Source organism: Actinia tenebrosa, unplaced genomic scaffold (assembly GCF_029948245.1).
Source record: "Actinia tenebrosa isolate PJP-AT-01 unplaced genomic scaffold, QUT_ActTen_1.0 PGA_scaffold3__52_contigs__length_22856419, whole genome shotgun sequence".
Lineage (NCBI taxonomy): Eukaryota > Metazoa > Cnidaria > Anthozoa > Actiniaria > Actiniidae > Actinia > Actinia tenebrosa.
In genome coordinates this window covers 4,526,512-4,549,598 of record NW_028292580.1, presented here as the reverse complement: position 1 = coordinate 4,549,598, position 23,087 = coordinate 4,526,512, and the positions used below count along the sequence as shown (strand labels likewise).

General features: G+C 36.2%; 1 long non-coding RNA gene across 1 annotated transcript; it reads right to left on the bottom strand.

Moving 5' to 3' along the window:
• Positions 1 to 19,623: 19,623 nt before the first annotated feature.
• LOC116290275 (uncharacterized) lies at positions 19,624 to 22,249 on the bottom strand. Its single transcript, XR_004196432.2, has 4 exons — positions 21,440 to 22,249; positions 21,246 to 21,294; positions 20,853 to 20,893; positions 19,624 to 20,112 (listed from the first exon to the last, which is right to left on the bottom strand). It is a non-coding gene; the product is annotated as an uncharacterized LOC116290275 (long non-coding RNA).
• Between the last annotated feature and the right edge of the window lie 838 nt (positions 22,250 to 23,087).

The following is a 23,087-nucleotide window of genomic DNA, read 5'->3' as shown; positions in this document are numbered from 1 at the left end:
GTGTTTTTTGATCAATTATTGCTGACAGAGGGAGAAAGAGATGCCATAAATGAGTGCACTAATGGACAGAGGGAAAACAAAAATTGGATGGAAAACTGATTAATAAGCAACTTATAAATTACATTGAAAAGCAAAAGATTCTTTTTGAATTCCAATTTGGTTTCCGTAAAGTGCACTCAACCGCTCAATCTACTACAGAGATTGCAGACAATCTTCAAAAATCTATAGACAACAACTTATACACTTGTGATGTTTTCTTAGATTTATCAAATGCATTTGATACTGTAAATCATCAAATTTTACTTAATAAACTAATAGCTTATGGAATTCGAGGCCTACCACTGGAATGGTTTGACGGTTATTTATCAAACAGGAAGCAATATGTTGCAGTAGTCCATCAAGCCTGTGGAATTCCTCATGGAAGCTCACTTGGTCTGCTATTATTTTTGATATATATAAATGACCTTCCAAATTAAGCTAAAGTCCTAAAGTTTCAAAATTTTTGCTGATGATACGAATGTGCTCGCTTCTTTCAAAGATCTGAACTCTCTAGAAAAAACTATAAATTCGGAACTAGAAAAAGTTAAAGAATGGTGCGACGCAAACAAGTTCTCCATCAATATATCGAAAACTAATTTTATGATAATAAAGTCCTCAAGAAAAAAACACGCCTCAGTAAATATGAGTCAAAAACATCCTGTTTTTCATGTGGTTAAATGTAATTTAGGCAAAATTAGACTCGAGGTCAATGACATCTAGCAGTAACGTTGTCCCGACGCATACCGCTATCTTCCGTTGTCAACGCATTTATTACCTCACGCTATCGTTGATCGACTCAGCTAGCAAGTTGTTTATAGCATGTCGCAATCTATTCTAGTCGATCTCTGTGGCCTGTCTGACATATGAATCATAGCTATCATTACGAAATACGATAAGACGCTACACACGTGATCACGCTAGCTTAATGCCAACCACACGAACCTTTACTCGCCATGGCTATCGCTAGTACTCGCTATACCACATTGCCACTGCAGTCAACCGCCCAGGACACCCCAGGTACGTCCAATGTGTACCAAACTTTGTAAACACGTTCTCTCTCGCAAGCGTAAATACAACTAGTACCGCTAGCATTTCTTTATACGATTTTCTTAAACCATACAATTAATTAATAGCAATACCTCACATCCTTCCTGGTGTGCCACTTTGGATGTGTTAATAATAGAAAATGTCACATAATGGAAAAAATACTGTTTCTAAAGTTGTGGAATACCACTTCAAATGGTGGAATTTGATATTCTTAATAGATAACTAACTTATTTATTTATCTTTTCATTCAGGACAGTTTGACTTCAAAAAGCCATCTTTTCGATGTAGAAATTGTGGAAAGGATACCTCATCACTAACTTTGTCTACAATAATCCTTTGTGGTAAAGGGCCTGGAACTCCCAATGACTCCAACTATCTTTTCTTTGGGACTCTTTCAAGATCTATTCTTTAGGACTCTTTACAAAAGAGAATGCATGGCACCTCAGAATCATCTTTTATCAAAGGCTTAAAAGATTTTTCCTTTTCAAAAGCAAGAGTACAGTTTTTTGAAATCATTCTTAAAATCAATTTAATGTGCCTGAGCAATTTCTCAAACACACTTTATATTATGGCGTTTTATTCAAATGGGCAACCAGTAATTAAAATTGATTATCATTGTAGGCTAAGTATCAACTCCACAACTTTTACTAGCTCTTTTCGGGAGTGGAAATTTTGCCAGCATGAGTTGTCATTATTAGAGAAATGAAAAGGGGCACCAGGTATAAAAGAGAAATGATATTCAGTCGCTAAATTTCAATTTACTACAAAAACTTAAGAGGCAGTCTCTGTAAAAGCGGCCCACTGCATTTCGGGTCAGAAAATAGTTTTCCCTCAAACTTTTACCATAGAAAGGTAATTACTAGTAAGTAATGAAAATGACTTTATTTTCTCGAAATTCATCAAAATGATTTTTTTACAGCGCATAAATCCTGGACCACCGTTATCGCTAAATTTGCATTTATTATCAATTGAAAATTGCCCATATTTAAGTCGTCACTGCTCGCAAAATATTAAACGCTTGAACAAACTATTATTTTTCCTGACTTTCAGATTCATTCTAGTGTCAAAAATAAGCAAAATTCTGAATGTTAAGCAAAAGGGAAAAAAGGAGAAAAATAAGTATTCATACCCATTTGACGGCTTTTTGAAATCAAGACAAACCCCCCCCTCACTAAAAAGCTTTTTTCTCCCAAGTCCAGAACGGGTTACTTAAGTTTTTTACTTCAATCTACTTATCAAAGGTTGATAAAAGTGGATTCATAAAAATGTTTTGCGCTTTTTATGTATCTTCTTCACAGCAACCTCGGACTTTTTCGTGTTTTTACCAAAATGTCTCATGAAATATGCAAATTAAGTACTGAAATAAACTATAACTAACCATTATTACTTGCTTGAATTTTACTATATCCGGTGTTAACACACTAAATATGATCTTATTTTCCATTTTTAACTACTTTGAAGTAAAATCGTCTTCAAAAAACACGTTATGATGGCGTTTGACGCTAAGCTTAAATTATAGCAACCATGCACTTTAGGGTATTAGGATACGTCTACGACTACTATGCGTGGAAACTTAAATAACGCGCTGGCTTTATATTATAACACTAACAAAGCATACATTTTCGGAAAGCTGAGTAAACATAGTTAACAAAATACGATTTTTTAAACCGTTGTTCACATTATTGTCCTGGAAGCGAAATTTGACCATGCCTCACTGAAAACGTTAACGGACACGTACATTTAAAGCTATGTTTGCGAAAAATGGCTTAACATACTCAGGAGATAAGCTCAAAAAAGATGTTCCAGATTTTGGATATCTGTCTTATATCTCTCGCAATTTTTGATCAAAGTGCGGCTACTGCTTTTGGAGTGTTGTTTAGAATAAAAAGCCTTATAACTTTGGAACGAAATTAAATTGCAAAAATCGGAGACACCCTTTTTGGATCCTGAGTTACTGTATGCTGATGATACTGTTTTATATTGCTCAGCCAAGAATGTACGTGATCTGGAACACAAGCTTAATGATGATCTGGGTGTGGTTGCACATTGGTTCAACAGGAATCTACTCACTATTAACACCTCAAAGTGCAAATTTATGGTGTTTGGGACTACAAGAAAATTGAACAATATTGGAACTGTTGATATTCATATAAATGAGTATACACTAGATAGAACAGACACATTTAAATACTTAGGAGTAATACTCAATCAAAATTTGACATGGCATGACCATTTCGATCATTTAGTCAAAAAAGTCAACCAGAGAATTGGTTTGATAAAACGAGTTAAATATTTATTACCTTGTTCGGCACGTATAACATTATATAACAGTTTAGTTGCTCCATTGTTCAATTATGGAGACATCGTTTGAGGAGATAAAAATAATGAAGTTTTAATGAGCTATTTACAAACCTTACAGAATAAGGCTGAAAAATAATTTTAAATAAACACCAATACATAGTTCAGCTACTGAAGCTTTAAGCATATTAGGTTTTAATACACTATCAAGTCGACGAAAAATCAATCGTCTAGTTACTGTGTACAAATGCATTAATGGTGATATTGATTTTAATTTATTAGATAATGTATATAACAATAGTCATTTTCATTCTTATAACACTAGATCCAAAGATAATTTTCATCTTCCCAGAGTCCGCACTAACTGGGGAAAACAGCGATTTTTATATCAATCTTTAAAAGAATATAATGAATAAAACTTAGATTATAAGAAAACAACATCAGTCGATAGTTTCAAGAGATCTCTTTAAAATATTTATTAGCTTTTTAACATTTTGTATATATCCATAAGACTTTTTAGATCTTTCTTTTATATTTCATAACTTTTTAACATTTTTCTTATCTTATCCATGTTTTTGTTTATTCATATTTCTTTAATTGTATTATTGTAAAATTAGTCGTTGTATATTCTTATTTAGGGCACTACTGAAAACCCACGCTTAGTGAGTAGGTTTCCCATCATTAAAGATTATCAACACAAATCTTCCTCACAGTCATGTAGCGCCGAGCCCACACTAAACAACTGCTTTACAAGGAGTCCATGGAGGTTGTTCTCAAAGAACTGCATTGCATTAAAGTTACAGACGACTCAACCACTTACCTAACTGGTGGCATTAATGCACTGAGCAAATTGTTCTCTTCCAAATATCTATTTAAGGGAAGTTTCAAAATATTAAACTGCTCTCTTTCCAAATGTCACAGCTGCAGAGTAAATATACCTCTCCCAGCAACGAGCAGGCCACCTTTCATTTCAATTCACACCTTTAGACCTCATGAGCGCCTGCAGTGTGATCTTATTGACATGGCTCCAAAAAAGCACCGAAGTTTCATGGCAGCCAACAAGTGGGGGATATCGCTACACATTAACTATTAAATGTTGTTTTTCAAAATTCTTTTGGCTGTTCCCTAGTGCTCAGGCTTCTATATTTTACTTAGTCCTACTTTATGAAAAACCTTTGTTGTCAAAGTAGAGCGCAAACACTATATCCATGAAATAAAATAAAATTGTCATTGCCCAACAGTTTCTATTTAGTGGCTATTAGTCACTATCTTAGACAAGTAAAACTGTAACGAGGTACTGTTTCCTTTGTAATTGATGATTCTTATAGTGACTAAATAGCCACTAAATAAGAAGTATAAAGAGGTGATAAATTTGATTTAATTTAATTTAATTTAATTTGCAGCTTTTATGACGCATTTCGCTACGCCTCAATGCGTTTACAATGTGTATCACAAATAAACTATAATTAAGACATAATAATTATAATATATATATATAGATAACTAGACTAAAATGTTATAATAATGATAATCTAAAACATATTAATTAATATATAGCTAATATAAAAGTATGGTTAAAACAATATAGGGTTAAAATTAATATAGCACAATAATCTGTATTTCGTAAGGACGCAATAGATCAGTCAAAAGCTTCTTTGAAAAGATATGTTTTAACTAAAGATTTAAACTGTTTAACATTCTCAGCATTTTTTATTATTTATTCTATGATTCTATTTCATGGTTTAGGTGTTTGCGCTCTATTTGTGTTTCACAAGCTATTTTTCCTCTCTTTCTTTGCCAGAAATATAGAGGAAGATGTTTTCTTTGGTTCGACAAATTATCATCAAGTACCAGATGAGCCACCATCAATTTTGATGGAGGACGACCAACCCTTAGATGAAGTTAAAAGGCGTCACAAAGAGCAATTTTGGAAACTAGAAGAAAAACGTAAAAGAGCATATGAAGAGCTTGAAGAATCCCCTCTACATATTCATTTCCAAGGAAGACGTAGTCAAAGAGTTTACAGATAAAGTACTCAACTCGACATCCTAATTTCGACATGAATTAGGAAAACACCACCGAAATTGGAAATTTCTACTTGAAATCGAACGCCACTTGCTTCGACAACGACTGTAAAATCCACTATTTTTAACGGAAATTTCAACCAAATTACTCAAAAAATAAATAAAATGGCGGAGCAGCTGCCCAACACAAGCAATTAATATTGTTACTGACACAAGAAATCTAAAGTCAACTCCAATTATTACCCCGGAACACAACAATACTATCGGACGAGAGTTGGAAGATTGCCTTGACAGTATCGAAAGAGACTGTATCAGAATACGAAAAGTCACTATCCAAATGTGAAGACTGTATCAGAATACGAAAAGTCACTATCCAAATATGAAGACTGTATCAGAATACGAAAAGTCACTATCCGAATGTGAAGACTGTATCAGAATACGAAAAGTCACTATCCGAATGTGAAGACTGTATCAGAATACGAAAAGTCACTATCCGAATGTGAAAAGTGAGTATCAGAATACGAAAAGTCACTATCCATTCGTCAATGTAAATGGTACCCAAAATAAAAAGACTACGTAAAATCTAATAAGTTAATTATGACACACATCTACCGCCATAAAGGTGCTTCGTCAAAACAAAAACGAGAAATTTTCGTAAATCTTCTAACAGGAGCTGGAAAATCGATGATTTACTGTTTGAATCATAAAGACTGAGCTCGATGTCCAGTACTTTTTCGATAAGTTATTTGATGTCGACGGTAGATTTGTCATATATTCTTTTCTTTTCATTTACGACTCCCTCACACGCTCACACGAACATAAAAAGCGGTTAGATTCAGCTTGTACAACTTTCTTATGAGTCCTATTCATATAAATTTGGAAATTATTATTTTATACGAGGATTTACGAACTTTGGACGATACGTTTTCACAGAAATTTGAATGTGGGGGCAGTTGTTTACATCATTTGTTGGCATTGCTGATTGGTCCGATTAAACAAAGTGAAAGGAATGTGTGGCTAGTTTGAGCAGACGCTTGTGGGGTAGGAAAGGAACGAGCCGACACTAAAAACGTCTGCACACCACCAGATCCAAACGCTGGCGCATCTCTAACTTCGAGGACATCAAGGCCGCCCAGGAAAGACCTGCAGGGTAAGAGAACAAACGTTTTTGACAACTGTGCTTGTAAATAGCTTAGCCTCTGGCTGGGCCCACCCTACCCCTAGTCGTCGGCAGTGGAGACTACTGCTGCCACCAGCAATACAGTCATTGCGAATAAAGAAAGAAAGGGATTAGAATGAATGTCATGAGAACCATAGTGCATGCTCGAAGAGGTCGAACATATGATCTCACCTTGATTTTACAGTATTGTATTCAACAAGTCAGTATAATGCTTCTCGGCTCTTGTTAGCGCAGGGGGTTGCAGGAAGGAGATGCGGACGAGGAAGCCTGCCTGGATTCATCGTGTAGGATGACAAAGGTGGGTGCCTCTATTCATTTTCTTGTATGTAAACCATTTTTTCATAGGATATAATATAAAATGAAACTAGATCAGAAAGAAAAAATGCACTAATATATATATATGGAAATATTTATAATATGGAAATGAAAATAAAGATTATTATTATTACTATTATTATTATCTGTCTGAAATCATCCACACAGCTTGGTCAACTGGATCCGTCAACAGCGAATGAAAAAAAGCCTGTACCATCCTTATCCATAAAAAAGGAAATGCTAATGACCCAGCTCAACTAATTACCCTACAATCTGTGCCCTTAAAGGTTTTTACCTCGTGTCTTCGTAATGCCTTATTCAACTTCCTTGCAGCTAATAACTACATTGAACATGAAATTCAAAAGGGTTTTACACCCGGTCTCTCTAGAACTTTTGAGCATACTACTTAAATGGCTGATATCATCAACAAAGCTCGCACAAAGCAACACTCTCTCGTCATTACTCTTCTAGACATCAAAAACGCCTTTGGTGAAGTTCATCACAACTTGATCCAAACTGTTCTAGATTACCATCACATATAAAATCCCTGGTTGAAACCTATACACTGATTTCAAAACCTCCATAATAACCAATGAATTTCGCACTCCCTTTGTACCTATCAATCGTGGTGTACTTCAAGGTGATTGCCTAAGCCCTCTTCTTTTTAACTTGTGTTTTAACACGTTCCTCCAGCATATTAAATCAGAAAAATATCGTCAATTTGGTTCCAGTTCGCTGACGACGCCGCTGTCATAAGTGGTCAAGAATCAGAAAATCAACACTTAATCAATCACTTCATAATCTGGTGTCAATGGTCTGACATGATAATAAGAGTTGACAAATGCATTACTTTTGGTATAAAAAAACTGTCTACTAAATCTGACCAATATTTACCTAAACTGTTGATTAATGGAGTTCTTGTTCCCTGTGTCAAAATGGGAGAATCATTTCGCTACTTAGGCCGCTACTTTGACTTTAACATGTCTAACATCCAGCATATGTCCGAATTGACCTCTCTTGTGCAAGACTTGATGTGTGTCATTGATATGAAGCCATTGCATCCTAAAAATAAACGTCTTCTATAAAGCCGCTTCGTCCTATCTAAACTTTCCTGGCATCTTACTGTAGCTGATATATCTAAAACCTGGATAATAGAAAATCTTGATTCCATAGGGAATGGCTATATTCGTAAATGGCTTGATATCCCGATATGTGGTACACTGAGTAATGTTTTTTTACAATGCAATAAATTTGGTCTCAAAATTTGTCCTCCATCAATTAAACTCATTCAGTGCCAAACTGTTCTCCGTAATTCCTTAAAAACGTCAAGAAATGTTTCTATAAGAGATTTCTGGAAGTCATCAAGCAGTCACACTAATGTTCAATACGATGTGTATAATTCCACCAAGGAAGTTCTTAAAGATTTTCGTTCTCATCAAGAAAATAAACTGAAACACCACCTCACATCACAAGGTTTCTTTTTCTCAAATGTCATAAAGTTTTCATTGTCATCTGTTAATTCTATTTGGTCTTCTGTTCAGTCTAACCTACCCAAGAACATTTACAACTTTACCATTCGCTACATAAATAACTCCCTTGCTACACGTAAGAATCTGACAAGATGGGGATTATCACAAAGTCCTGATTGCTCCTTTTGCATTAATCCTGAGACACTCCTCCATATTGTTGCTGGTTGTCACCATTACCTCGAACGCTTTACATGGAGACATGACTCGATTCTTAACTTCATTGCCAACTCGCTCAAACCTGTAATTAATCATCGCTCTTCACTCTATGCTGGTGTAAATGGTTTTTTTAAGTCCTTCAATTATTACTGGTGACACTTTTCGTCCAGATCTCCTTCTCCTAATACAGTCCAAGTGCCTTTATGTTCTGGAACTAACAGTTGGTTTTGAGTCTAACCTTAATAACAATGCAATCCGTAAAAGAGAAAAATACAAGAATTTGATTAAAGATTTGACCAGTAAATTCGATCGCGTTAAATTTGTAAACCTCTCTATGAGCTCTCTTGGCGTCCATTCCGACGAATGTTCTACGTTTTTAGACATGATGAATGACATTGGAGTCGACATCAAAAAAAACAACACTATATAATCAAAAAAATTATGAATCTTGCCATTAGAGCCACGTATTATATATTTTGTTGTAAAAATAAGATTTGGCAAAGTCCAGACTTAATGAAATTTTAATATTTTTTAAAATATATACATATATATATCTATATCATTTATATATCAATCAATTTCAAGTAGCCAGTTGTTAATTGCCTATACGTAGAGAGATTTACAACTGTATTTAAGAAAAAGAATAAAGTTTCCATTATTATTACAATCATCATTATTATTAATGCAGTAATGCATGGAGTTTTACCTGCTCAATGATAGTTAACCCAAAGTCCGTTGATGTTCTTGACTCTTCTTCTTATCCACAGATGACCACAACGATGACCCGTCTCTCTAAAGGGCGCTCGAGGACCTCAGGGAACTTAGGGGCATACAGCCCTACTTCCCTGCGGCCTTTGCTGTCAGCAGCAACGACCCGCTGCAGTTTAATTTCCAGCTGAGGCTGCTGGACACTCTCAACCTTCCTTGCCCAATCAACAGGTCCCGGGAGGACAGCCCAGTGGTGTTCAGCTCAGTGGAGGAAATGATGGGTTACCTTCACAGAGAGCTGGCGGCCTGGTCCGCCAGTCAGCAGGTGCCAACAGATCGTAAACGCATATTATAGACGTAATGGCGCATAAAGATCCGTAAATCAGAGATGCTGCGTTAAGCAACGTAAAAAGTAGTGACGTATAGCGTTTATTTCATATAGATACGTAATTACCAATATTCTTAAAGTTATGCGTAAATGATACGATTAAATGATATAAATTCAGCTAAAAAATTTAGAGAGTTAATCAACAAGAAAGGTTCTGTTTGAATAATTTCTCTTTTATCGAGCATTTTTAAAATAAAGTATGGCTTGAGTTCTTAATAATGATAGTGTTTATTCCTTAGATGTTTCAAGGTTGCAGTTTCAATTTTTCACTTTTGAAAGAAAAGTTAACAATATTGTCTAAGACTCTCTGCCAACCAACGCGCTTTATGTGCAATTTTATGTCATACAAAATATTTCATTTAATGAGAATCAAAAATCGACGCCTCTTTACGAAGTACCGTAAAGATATCGTTAATACGATTTTTACGGTATTCTAAAGAATAGCGTAAAGATATTTAAATAAGGATTTTACGGTAAAATAACGCTATCATTACTGTAGCGTAGATATTTCTTTTCATGCTGTGTATATAGTTTTCGTTTTTGAACTGAGAAGAGAGCTGCCACACCTGTCATCTGCATCAGATGTTGGGTGATCTGGAGCTCCCCAGCCTCTCCTAAGCCCCGGCCCAGGCCAAAAACCACGGTCTAGCCACTCTCCTCAAGAAGGTTCCAGTGCTGTGGCAGTTCCACGAACTGTCCACAAGGTTGATGACGCACAGCTTGAGCTAAGCTCGTTTGTCACCATCATCCACAAAATGGTGTTATCTTGGCTGATTTTCATTTCATTGCAGTTCCTTACTCTCTTCGGCCAGGTGCTGCACATTCGCCAGAGCAAAGCCAACTGCCTGGTCAATGTGGGCAGCCTGGCCCAGACCCTGCCGCAGTGGCTTGGCATCCAGCTGTCTGGAAGGTGGTCCTCCTTGTGGGCCGAAGCCCGAAAGGTGGCAGTGGCAATCAAGAAGCAGTCCACTCCAGAGACCAGGCGCGCTGCCGTCCAAGCCATCAGGACCGCCCTGGAGCAGGACCAAGCAGTGCACCAGGAGTGGCTCCAGTTCCTGAGCCTGCAGTAGGTGGGTGGCCGAGTGCAGGGAGGGAGGGATGGATGGATGGCTAAAACATTTTTATTGTCGGCTTTCTTCTTATCATATACTGTCGTGTGTAAAAACTTTACGAACAAAAGTATGGTAAATTACTATTTTGGTATTTGCATGGATGTCAAAGGTACGGCTACAGATAGTCGAGATTATCATAAGTAATATAATACTGTAAATGTTCCATCTGGACCAGGGTAACGCATATCTTGAATCAAAGAAGAAGAAAAAAATATGATCACTTTAGTTTTAGTGCAATAAATAAAGTAGTAATCTCACTGAATAAATTATCGCTGAGCAGTATAAATTAAGTCGACACACATGACTCATTGCATAATGTCGTTTGGACCTTCGAAGTACAAATTTTGCTCGCTGTCCCCACCACCGCTACCAGCCAGAGGCCAACATTCTAGTGCTCTATGCATGCTGATGAAACACAGACGCCACTTGAGGCGATTATGCTGACGGCAGGTATTGTGGGACAAAGTTTAGGTTTGTTGTTTCGTTTTGCCGGTTCAAAGACAATTTCAAAGATATCATTTGTACTTAGAACTCACGTGGCGTAATAATTTGAGTTAGAAGTTCAAGGAACTCGGCAAGACCGATATTCATGCTCGAAATACAGAGGGTTCAAATGGGCTTGAATTCTGGAGTCCATCCCAGAGCATTTAATTTACCGGCCATGAGTTGATGCGTTTTTGTAACCATTTCATTCCAAAACTGTGTAAACCACGAGGGAATTCGAATAGGTTAAGTGTCATGATTATGGAATTAAGAAGTTCATGAGGGCTTTTCAGATTGTGCACTCTTTGACCGCCAATACCTCCATGTGTTTTCGCGCCCCTTTTGGTTATTTGTGCTTATGCTTATTATGCTTTAAGGTTAGAGTATTGGATGTGGGTTTTTGAGTATTGGATGTGGGTTTTGAGTATTGGATGTGGGTTTTTGAGCATTGGATGTGGGTTTTTGAGTATTGGATGTGGGTTTTTGAGTATTGGATGTGGGTTTTTGAGTATTGGATGTGCGCTTTGAGCATTGGATGTGGGTTTTTGAGTATTGGGTATATGGGGTTGAGCATATTAAGAATAAAGGTTGGCATATTACTATCGGATTAATTATTATGCACTATTACGACTGGAGTTTGGCTACATTCCGTCTCGTTGTATTGTGTGGGACAAGGAGCGGATCTCGCCCCATAATTTAATCATACTGCGACGTGAGAATATATTACTATTCTCACTGAATAAATTATCGCTAAGCAGTATAAATTAAGTCGACACACATGACTCATTGCATAACATAGCTTGGACCTTCGAAGTACAAATTTTTCCCCACCCACCCACCCCTAAGCCTGGTGGCGGTGGTGTTCTCGTTTTCCCTATTCTCTGTTCGCCTCATCATCGTCGTGGTTCTCGCCCCATAACTTAATCATACTGTGACGTGATAATGGCTTCAGTGAGAATATATTACTAATTTACCATACTTTCGTCGTAAAGTCTTTTACGCACGCCATTATATGATAAGAAAGCCGACCATAAAAATATCTTTTAGCTTCATTCATTATAAAATACGTTAAAGAGAAATATATTTCAAAGCCTATCCTTTACTTCGTAATGCCATATTTTTCGTGGCAACAACAACAAACACACTGGGAGAACGGGTTTGTTGTTAAATTTCAGGTTAAGAAATCTAGATTCACAACGTCCTAGAACTTTTTTTTTCTGCTCACAGATGGCTTTACAAGCTCTAGATCCTTAAATTTACTGGGGATGTTCATGGATTTTGACTCAAAATAAGTTAAAATACAACAAAATGTATCTACTAAGAATGTAAACTAACCCTCGCTCGTTCCCAATGCACCTAACATTTCTTCCCTTCTGAACTCCACGTACAGCAGAAAATCGGCCAGAATTGAAGCGAAATCCAACAAAAGAGGTTTCTTTCTTGTCAGACAAAGCCAATAATTTTCAATTAAAGGTCACTTTTTGTTTAAAATAATGGGTAAATTAAGACAAAGGTCACTCTTTGTTTCACTCGATCTACTGTTGTCAAAGCGTGACGCTGGTTTGCTTGCTCACCAGCAATGCGTTGCTATGTGGTATCCAGCCACATACGTATTGTTTATCGCCTGATTATTGCACAGGGAACCCGGCTATATATTTTTTTAAATTCAAATCAATAACAGTTGGTAACGCACTCTCTAGTAAACACTCAAAAGAAGAGAAGGGCTGCAACAAAGCAAGTTTATCATATGATCATCACCTCCAGTTGCTCGGACCAGCTATTTTAGTACAAGCAGCAGGAAGTCTTGTTGACTTTCATGTTTCGATCGCGTCATGTTGTTCGAAAATGTTCAAAATGTGAAATCCTGTGAACAAGGGAATTCAAATTTTGTGTTTTGGTAGTAAAGTCTATTCCAAATTTAAACGTTTTTAAAACTAAAACAATTATATTTTATGAGTTCTAATAAGAAATTTTTTTTATGATTTAAGGCTTTTGAAAAACTTTTCGGTGAGTAAAGAAGGAGCATTACCAGTATCTAAAATCTTGAAGATGCACGAGTAGACTTTCGATAAAGAAAATGTTTTGCCTGAGAATGAATTCGGCAGGATAACTAAAGCAAGTTTTCCCTACTATTACTCTTCATAATATGTGGAAATTTAGATGTCTCTGTCAACAAGCTGTCAAATTCTTTCGTTTCAAATTGAACGTACACCAGATACATCCTGTTTCATAACCTAAGCGGTCCGAGCAACTGGAGGTGAACATATAACTAAAACTTAGCTTTTAAATATCACTTTCTAAGATCGTTACTTTTACGAGTTCAACAAAATAAGACATCCCGACCCAAAGTTTGTTCATTGAGCAAACATTTCGTGGGTTTTTTATTTATTATTAAATTACCTTCATGAATAATTTGAACAGGGGTTTTAAAATCGGACACTTGCTTTGTTGCATCCCTTCTCTTCTTTTGACTGCTTACTAAAAAGTGTGTTACACACCACAGGCGACCAATAAGAAATAAAACATCAACGGTTATTGATTTAATCGGCTATCAGTTTACAGCGCCGACCTGGTCACAGCTTATGTAATGGGAAACCGATCACAACTTGGGAAACCCACAAAGAGCAAAGTTACTTTTCTGAAAGAAGCAAAAAAATATAGCTGGGTTCCCTGTGATTATTGCACGTGATTCGTGTCAAATTACCCTTTATATATTCAATTACTCGTACTACCGTATTACAAAGAGTAATTGAATATATAAAGGGTATGATATCAAAGATTTGAGGAATGTAGTTTGGCCCTGTCAGTAAGCGATCATTGAAGAATTCTTTTCTTATGGAAGTCGAAGCTAGAGAATTGAGTGAAAAGGTCCAAACATCAGAACAAAAAAGACCAACATCGCAAGCCGCCGCAAACTTCAAACAAAACCCTCAAACACCCCTCAAAAAAGACTTATGATACAGACACTACTGTTTTGCAGGTATCATGCTCTTTAAGTCATTTTGTCGGTGTAATGCATTGCAATAAGAATAGCTTTGCTAATCCTGTCTGGCTCTCTTTTCAGAATGACCATGAACTGTGTCATATATTGCAAGACTACGTGAAAAAACATAGGCCAAAGTTAGTCAATGAGAACAGCAAAAATTTCTTGCTTTTGGTAAGTTTTCAACTTCACTGTGTTAATAATTGTCCTTGGGGGTGGTGATCTTTCATGCATCTTCTCAAGGAGGATGGTGATTTCTAAGCATAGACCCTTATCTGGGATACTGGTTTTCAGCACGATCACCCCTCGATGGGCTACAGATCAAACTGAAAAGGGCGGACCCTACCCCTATCCCTAACCACTAGACCACGAAGCGAATTCACTTGAGTGGTCTCATTTTTTAGTTATATTACACCGATAATTATACTCTCCCTAGTATCTCTCAATCACCTGGATTGCGAGTATACCTTACCTATAACCTTTCTTCAGAATCTGTTGTTTCTCTATACAATTTCCTTCTATAATTTTTCGTTTGACCTGGCCATTTAGCTCGACTAGCTCTGCTATTTCTAAATGGCTGGTGCCCATCTATTTATATATTAATATTTTATAAGTTTTATTGTATATCAATCCAAGGAGTGCTAAATACAGAAGTTTGTTTGTTTGTTGTTAGACTCTAGTGAAATTACGACCAGTAATCAGATGCTAGGACACAATACTCTGTAACCTTGCACTTGTGAAGTCCCAAATGAGCTATGCAACCGAAGTGAGGTCCCCTAGCCGCTCAACCTTTAAGCAAAAGGTTGAAAGAGTGCAATGAAGAGCTACACGCTGGATATTAGAACTTAAACAAGACCAACTTTCATACAAAGAAAGACTGATCAAATTGGATTTACTACCACTTACCTATGACCGCGAGGTCAAAGATTTAGTTTTTCTTTATAAGGCATTATATGGCCATATAGATATTGATACTAGTTTTATTAAGAGTGTAAGTCATGGTCGTACTCGACGATCAAATACATCTAGTGATGTAAAATACTTAGAAATGCCCTTATGCAAATCAGCTACTTTTCAGGCCTCTTTCTTTAATCGTAGTATTAAATTATGGAATTTGATTTGGAAATCAATACAAGCAACTGACTTTCTAAGTATAAAAACCTTTAAGTCCAGTATCATTAAAATCTATAAAGACGAACTGTTCAATATTTTTGACGCTAATAATATTTGTTTTTGGGGCCTGGTCCGCAATGTGGTTGCCATTGGCAACAGTAGCTTATTATATGTTTTTCTTAAGGATAATTATTAGGTTTTATCTGGAGGGTGCCTTGCATGGTACTTAGTGTCCCGTTTCTACCTTTCCTTTTGGCCTGCTTCTCATATATTTTTTCCTTTTTTTTCTTTCCTTGTGATTTTTATAACAATTTAGATGTCTGTTGTAAAGTTAATATGATGTAGACCAATAAAGATGATAAAATTAAATTAAATTAAAATTAAAACAATTAAAAATATATATATATGACCAATCCACATGACGTTAAGCTTGAAATTTTAACTATGAAGACTTGCTTTATTTTATTCACAGTTTGGATGCAACTCATAAAGAAGGGCTGGGGAGGTATGTCAATAATAACCCACACAGGATAGCCAAAACTTTCATTAAGAAAAGTCTGCATAATAACAAGGTGCATTTGGGCATTTTTGTAAAACGTGACATACTCCCAAATCAAGACATCAGATATGACTATGGACTAAAAGACCTGCCATGGAGGAGAAACAAAAGTTTTCTGTTTACATCCATAAGCCATATTGGTGGTTGTCCACTATAAATTAAAAACATGACCTAATCACTTATTTAAGAATCAAAAATCTTAATTTATTTATTTTAAAAATTATATTCTCTTTTGTTAAAATAGCCGTGGTCAAGGATAGCAAATATGGTAAAGGGATACAAGATACAGCCCCTGAAGAGAGCCTAGATGGCACAACTGTAGTCATGTAACTCTGTAATAATGACTGATAGCATTACTGAATAAATTAATTACTAAATAATATATTATGTTCTATTTATTATATAGTCATGGTGGAGGATGGCAGACATTGTAAGAGTAGACCAGATACTGCCGATAAAGAGAGCCTAGATTGTAACTGCAGTCATATATGTAACTCTGTAATGAATGACTGATAACAGTACTCAATACGTTAATCACTAAATAATATATTCTGTTCTGTTCATATATAGTCATGGTCAAGGATGGCAGATATTGTAAGAGTAGACAAGAATTCTACCAGGAAATTTTGTTAGCTTGCTAGACGATTGATTTTTTTTTTTTTTTTTTTTTTTTTTTTAATTATTATTATTATTTAATAATTTTCATTTATCTATTCATTTTATTTAATTTTTCATTTCATTTATTTATTATTTATGTATGTATTTGTTTGTTTGTTTTTTCCTAAGCAAGCACGATTTTGTTTAATTTTATACGCGCGCACATATGCCATGGTTTGATTGCGTTTTCTTTGTCAATTGTAACGTTTTTCATTTCCATGAGGATGGCCAAGTAGGCCAAAAGCTGGGATCATATTTATTAAAATTTATGGTTGATAAAACGAACTATTATGAATTTAACAACAACCAACAAGGAACTATTTGAGATATTTTAAGTTGAATTTTTTGGCAAGATACTGGTGCTGGCAGGATACTGGGCTAGACACTCTATATATATTTTTGGGTTCTTGGGCTTTTTTATGTAAATTGGATTATTTTGTTTTTGACTCACTCTGTAACTTATATAAAACAAACTGGTAAAGAACGCCAAAAATACTCAAAGCACAAGCAAAGCTTTAACTAAACACTCATCGTAGGATTTTTTCTGGAAGCATGGCCAACGTTCTTGGATTTCTCTCCAAATTTTTGTGTGAACCAACCTTAAGCAGATATAAAAAGAAATAAGTTGCCCGGCCTTTTTTAACACGCCATAGACACCTTTTTTTTGTAACACACACTTGACATGTTCATCAAGTGACTATTGCATGTTTGCACATACTGATGATAAGGGCGTACAAAGCTGACTCTGCTGATGCTGCATCAGCAATAATGAACATAAACCATTTGAAGAGTAGAGACAAGAACGAGCAAGTACATGTCCTCATTTTTTTGTACTGGTCTAGAGCTCTTGATTTACAGCTGTGCTACCTACGACTGGTCAGATCATTCAGAGAAGGGAGGTTTGATCTATACATAGATGTAAGTAAGGAACTTTTGCCATGGGTGTTTGCACTTGACCACCAAAACTATGCTATGCTTGATAGAAAATAAAATATCCAGATCCATAATAGCATAGTGGTTTAAATACTCACCTGTTGAGCGAGAGACCAGGGTTCGATTCCCTGTCATGGAGTTTACATTTTTGGATGATGTGAAATTCGTTTGTTCATTACTATACAAATAGGTAACTTGTTAGAGGAGCATCGATTGTTTGGAAAAGATGTTGTTTCGTTCAACAATAAAAAGGACAATATCCAAAGAGGTGCCGCAAGAACTAATATACAATCCAGCAAAATAAAAACAGACATGACTAAAAACACGGGGTAGTAAGAAGAGCCATGACGTCACCTCTAAGGACTCTGATGGAGGGGGGGATTACCTCACTCGAGTGATGCAGAACTGTCATTCATTTTATATCTACTATCATCATCTTTATTGAGGAGCATGAAGTATTGACCATGAGCTCCACTACTAGTGGATGATCACCGATGGTGACTCATATAGTACTGTATGGAATGTTTATGGTGCCTGCGATATATGTAATAAGTATGAAGTACTAAAAACCTTTGACAAGAAATATATTGTTTGGAAAGAGTCGCCAGACACCATCAAATGGGAGGACAAGTACCTGCAAGGTACAGCAGACTCCAATCGTGTATTTAAGCTAGACTGCATAGGCCACGTCCAGGACAAGGCTTTATATGAGTATCAAAAAACAGCCACAAAGATGGCTAGTGGAAAGTCTGTCAAATGCATTAATGGTAGGCTCATCAAGGTTGCAATTGAAAAACTTAAGACTAATTATCGCAAAGCCATATGGAATAATCTGAAAACAGGAGCACTGACAGCAGCGGAGAAAGATCAAGCCATAAAAAAAGAAGATGCAGACAGCCATTAAAGCTGGTCTGTACCATTCACTCAAGATACCATGTAAAGATAGGCACCAGTTTTGCCCTAACAATTCTTGGTGCAAATACGAGAAAGGCTGAGAGTGAAAAAACAAGCCTTACCATCTGGATGCTCTCTTTAAAGACCCACTATTAAAGATATGCCAGAGATTGAGTGAGCCAGCATGCTACAAAGATGTTTGTCAGGATAAGCAGACATAAATCGTGCTATGCATAAGGCATCTTCTACTGATCAGAATACTGCTCTCACTCCTAAGCCTCGTTCTACCAACCTAGATCGCATTCCTTTCACTCTTACATTTCATCCTATTAACAAATCGATATGGCTTATAGCTAGTTAATGATTGTCAGTAATTTTATATTTGTTTACAACCCGATTCTGATTTCCCTAGTATTATATTTCTACACATATCATATTGCTTGGCCTCGTGGGTTAGAACGCTCTATCATTATCGTACAATTATTAGAGTTTAACGGAGAATAGAGGTATGTTTTTACATTATTTCACATTAGTATATTTATATTGGTATTAACTATGGTTATATTCAATCAATGATATGTGTAGTAGCTAATTATAAGTAGCACATTGTTGTACTTTTGCTTGTCTCATAGTCTTGTCGCTATGTCTAAGCTCATTACATGATTGTAGATCTTTGTATTCACTATAATTAGAATTAAGTTGTATTTAGATTTGCTCCCTTTTATTTGTTTTCACTCTTTACGTGGCTTTAATAATCAAGGAATAAATTGTCCATATCGAACAACGAAAGCCTCAGTTTTTTGATCCTCCGTCTGGCTATTTGCAAATGGCGTAAACAAATCAATAACGTTCGAAACACAGTCGCGGATCTCGACAAATCAGAGAATCGTGACGAACAATCGTTTCTGGAAACTCGCTTTGAAATAATCGCATCAACGTTCGAAAGGCTATCTGAGTTTCTTCAGACTCAAGACGAATCTTCCCTTAACGCGGCAACAAAGGAATTTGATGAATTAGATAAGGAAAACAGCGAGGTGCTGAAATTAGCAAACGAACGCTTGCCGAGATAAGAGATAATGATGATTGAATAATGCAAGAATGTTGTCATCTAAGAAATGAATTAGAAAGTATTTTGACCCTGGTTTTTGTCCTTCTTAATCTTGATATTCTTGCAATTACAGCTGTATCCATTTAAAATAATTAAATAACGATGATAATTTGAAACTTTAATCTGTCTTCAGCCATTAGAGCTTGAAGCATTTTTGTTTCCATTTGCGTGTCATTTGGATGGAAAGAAACTAATTTACGGTTACAATTTACTCGTTTCAGGAAGTCAGGCGATTATCTTCAAACAAAATGGCTAATCACGCAGCTGCCCTAATACATCCAGCAATATTTATGCACCCACATCAGCCACCACATTTCCCTGCAGAGGGTTGCCCAGAAAAAAAACCCTTCTTCCAAAGAAGATCTCGAATCCCTGAACAGGTGGCTGCATTGGAACGAGATTGTGGCAACAGTTACTCTGCAGAAGGAGAGCGTGGAGATGGCTCGGACAGCTGCTACCAATGCCAGGGAGAATGCACACCTTTAGAACTCTTGCAAGAAGCACTGACCATGGCCAGTCCAGAAATTTCCAACAAGAACCTGGTATAATTGCTTGAGGATGGCACTGTGGTGCTTAAATTCAAGAGCTACAAAACAAAAGATTTATGGTACAGACACTACTGTCTTGCAGGTAGGCTGCTCCTTAAATTATTTTATCTGTAATGCATTGCAATAAGAATAGCATTGCTAATCCTGTCTGGCTCTCTTTTCAGAACGACCATGAATTGTGCCATATATTGCAAGACTACATGGAAAAACACAGGCCAAAGTTACTCAATGAGAACAGCTACCATAGGTATATCATATATATTACGTAATGTTAAGGTACTTCACGTGAAAAGCACATAGCATGTGAGAAAAAGTGTAGTGGTCAAGCACATGCAGTGCGAGAAAGCTTGTTGTTTTCTGTGTTTATTGGTAGCTAGAACTCCCAAATAGTTCGGTAAGTTTATATCGTTGGTAATTTATAGCATTTGTAAGCAACTGATTTAAGAACTTTATTAAATTTAGGAATAGCGTATTTCCCAGTTAAATACTCATGTCTCTATAATAAAAAGTTTTACCAGGATACCATGCAATGACTGGAGCAGATGTAACAGTGATATTCGGGTTACCTGTATTACTCCTTGACATGTGTAGACATGTGTAGACATTTAAAATATTTTTACTAGCATAAAAAGCAACTAAAAGTATTGAGAAAAATAGCACGTGGCGTGCCATATTTCAAGTGTAAAAAAAGTGTTTAAAATATTCACAAAAGCAAGCAAAAAAAGCCTTACACGATAGATATCTTGTATAACTTAATGACAACAATAAAAGTACTCACCCAAAGTGCAAGAAAAAGCCTTGGGTATGTGTCAGGGGTATCTAGAGAGAAGACAAATAGTTAGAATGCAAAGTGTTAACGGTGAAATGCGCGATAAAAACACCAGAAAAGCGTTAGAAAAAAGCGCAAAAAAGTTCGAAAAAACTTGCACAAATTCAAGAAAAGAAGTTGTTCCTGAGTTTTGATATAAACATGTGCCTGTAATATGAACGTAAGCGCTCAAAAATGTATTTCAAAGTGGTTCAGAAAAAAGTATATAAAGGAAAAAATGGCAGTTTGAAAACTGCACATTCTAATTCGTCTCAAAAAGGTAGAAAAAGCGCATAAAAGTTAGAAATACTTGCACAAGTTGAAGAACAGAAGTTGTAAATGAGAGTTGATATAAAAATTTACCTGTAACACGAATGAAACTCTCAAAACTTGAATTTTCACCTTCGAAATACTGTTAGCCGAAAAAAGAAAAAAGCGAGTTCACAAATATGAGATTCTAATTCGTCTAAAAATGGTAGAAAAAAAGCCAAAAAAAGGTAAAAAAAGTACAAGTTGAAGAACAGAAAATGTACATGCGATTTGATATATAAATTTACCTGAAAGACGATCGTAAGCGCTCAAACTTGAATTTCCACCTTGTAAAGGATATAAGTATTTCTGTTCTGCCCCGAGCAACGTTGGAAGAACGTTGGAAGAACGTGATCATTTCCAGACAGTCACCTGTCTGTGTTTACTGGTTACCGTTAGCAACACCAATAAGCAAGAGACTATGTATGAAAAATCCCGACTGCTATGTCTCGTTTTCTCCGAATAATGTACGAGAGAATACCATGCATGTAAATCTTGACTCCCGACTACTATGACTAGTTTTCTCCGAATACTGTACGAACGAATACCAAAGGCAACCCAAAAGACAAACTTCAGCCAGAAGTGACAAAATACAACGCACTTCCGTCTTGTATTTTCGAGAGAAGTGGTGGTCAAACACCACAGGAAGCCCAAAACTCTTTTTTTAATTACTTTGAAGCACTTCCGTTTTGTATTTTAAAGGGGAGGGGCAACCTTTTTCCCTGGGCCCTCTCGGCCCAAAAAACAAAATAGCAGTTGTCAGGGAGAATACCATGGTAAAGGCTGTTCTATCAAGCGTTTTGATTGGCTCCTGAAAAAAAATCTTTACAAGCACTTTGACTGGTTGAAATTTTATACTACAAGACGGCACATTTCTTATCTTTTTCATTTTTGATTTTATTTTTATTCTATTTCATTTCTTCATGATACTGACATTTATTCTTATTATCAGCTTTCCTTTCCTTATTTCTTCATGTTGGAATTCTGACATTCCGTTCATCCTGTCGCTTGTAGACTTGCGAGTTAGGGTGCTTTTTTGTTGTTGTGGTTGTTGTTGTATTTTTTTTTTTTTTTTTTTTTTTAAAGTTAACAATCATTCTCTCTTTTTATATTTTGAACTTGTTTCTTTAACTGGAACTCTTTATTCACAGGGACTTATCCAGGATTTTTTCAAAGGGGGAGGTTGTAGCATTGATTGAGGTACTTGTTTTGCAGGAAAGTAGCACAGGGCTCCAAAACTGTGATAGGTCTTATGATAATGATTATTTGCTGCAGACGAGCATGGTTGTTTCAGGTCCCACACACGGCGTATAGAAAAACAAAAGCGGGCAAAATGTGGCTTTCTTTTTAGTATTTCTACTGTTAATAGACTGCAGCTGGTTGATTGTGAATTAGATGATGAATGTGTTAAGATAGTATGTGACATGTATAATTTTCTTTTTAGTATTTCTGCTGTTAAGACTGCAGCTGGGTGATTGTGAATTAGACGATGAATGTGTTAAAATAATGTGACATGCCATATAATTTTCTTTTTAGTATTTCTACTGTTGCTAGACTGCAGCTGGGTGATTGTGAATTAGACGATGAATGTGTTAAGATAATGTGTTCGGCACCCCTGTTTTAATAAAACTCACGATGCTATTGGTGTTGTCACGAAAATAATAATAATAATAATAATAAATCACGATGGCTTTCATAGGGGGGGTTGCAACCCCCAAAACCCACCCCTAGATCCGCCACTTATTTATCATACAACAAAACATAAAACAAAAGATCACAGTACGTCCAAAATCTGATGAGCTTGTATTTGTCTTTCAAATCACTGGTTCATACCACTTTTTGGTCCATCAGAGGTGTCTCCCTGAATGAATGTAACTAAATAAATTGTAGCTTTTC